General features: G+C 51.4%; 1 protein-coding gene across 1 annotated transcript in view; it reads right to left on the bottom strand.

Moving 5' to 3' along the window:
* ASXL2 (additional sex combs like 2, transcriptional regulator) overlaps positions 1–1,640 on the bottom strand; it is a 73,053-nt gene that overhangs the window by 30,285 nt on the left and 41,128 nt on the right. The window lies entirely within an intron of this gene.

The following is a 1,640-nucleotide window of genomic DNA, read 5'->3' as shown; positions in this document are numbered from 1 at the left end:
CAGCCCCTTCCCAGCTCCGTTCCCTGCCCTGGACACGCTCCAGCCCCTCAGGGTCTCTCCTGTCAGGAGGGGCCCAGAGCTGGACACAGATGACCCCTCCCAGCCTCTGCCTGAACACCTGGGCTGCTCTAAATCCACCCCACCGGGGGATGGGGGAGTTCAGTGCCTGGGAGGGTAAATGCACATGGAATTCTGTCCCACGGCTCAGGAAGGTCCCTCACAGCCCGTGGCTCTCAGGGAACTGGGAGAGGAGACCCACGAAGACAACAAAGCACACGTGGTTCTTCATGGAATTCTGCGAGGGATCTGAAGGAGAAGTTCATGACCAGCTGGGAATTCCTTGGAGTGAGGGAACATGGGATGTTCATCAGCACTTCAGAGCTGCTCACAGGACACCACGGACAGGAGGGACATGTTCAGGACCAACACTGACCACAGCTCCTCTTCCAACTTCCCCATCATTTCCAATTTATCCAACGACCTTCGGGGCATTAACACCCATAAAACAGGACTTTATGCTAACAGCCAAAATGCCATTCCAGGAAAAAACATCAGCACCAGACCTCAGAGAAGAGCAACTCCCCTTTTTTGTGTGTATACCTTCACATTGTCCTGTTTTGGGTACTTTTGGCAGCTTTCAGGGAAAGATTTCCATTCCTTCTCACCTGGGTTCCTCCTGCCTTTCCAGCCCTTTGGTAATGTGATACACAGAACTTTCATCTCAAATCTCTCCACGTATTTCTACATAAAGATGTCTCTAAAATAAATTCCCTCACAGGCTTTTTACCTAATATTGTAACATTGGAGATGTTGGGAAAGCAGCCAGAAACCCCCTCATTGACCGAGTATTTCGAGAGGATTTGTTAGAAATGGAAATATTTCAGCCAGAGTGTCTACAGCTCTCCTGTCAAAGGAAAGATTTGGAGTCAAGTTTAATTTCTAAGGGCTTTTTAACACTTTGTGCTTTCCTGGTGCTTTCAGTGCTCACAATTCCACATGGCACAGTGTGGTCTTGGCCTGTGGCTCCAGGGCAGGGCCTGGCCCAGGTGACCCCCCTGGGCAGCAGGAGTCCCTCCCCAGCAGGGTTTGGCAGCTCCATGCAGGGCTGGGACAGCTCTGGGACCCCTCTGCCTCACCCAGGAGCCCCAGGGCACTGGAAATACCTTTTCAATAATGGCCTGCCTCGGCCAAGGAATTCTGTGCACGAGTGAGGGCAGAAGGAAAAAGGCAAAGAGTGGATTGAAGGGTGAGCACTAACACGACTCAATATCCAGATACTGCCTGGCTTACGAGGGAGAGGAGCCTAAAGCAGGCCAGAACTGAGCACAAAGCTCAGGCCCAACCCCTCCAGGACCCAGCAGTTCCCCTCCAGGGATGCAGGGGGCTGGCAGGGGAAGCCTGGTGATGCCATGAAGATTTTTTGCCTTTTCTTTTATACCCCTGTTATACCTTTTTACAACTTCTGTATTCTCAGTGCTTTTTGCCTACATTCTTGCACTTGTTTGTTAAGCTAAGAGACTAAACATTTTAGAAGCTTCGTAGCTGGGGATCAGTGTGCCCCAGACCCCAAGGTGCTCTCCAGAACACATTCTGTAAACCAAGATAGAACCATCCAGGAGAAGGCTCCTTGGGGAGGGGGG

The sequence above is a fragment of the Corvus brachyrhynchos genome, unplaced genomic scaffold (assembly GCF_000691975.1).
Source record: "Corvus brachyrhynchos isolate BGI_N302 unplaced genomic scaffold, ASM69197v1 scaffold211, whole genome shotgun sequence".
NCBI classification, from domain to species: domain Eukaryota; kingdom Metazoa; phylum Chordata; class Aves; order Passeriformes; family Corvidae; genus Corvus; species Corvus brachyrhynchos.
This window is presented reverse-complemented; position numbering and strand designations above follow the sequence as displayed.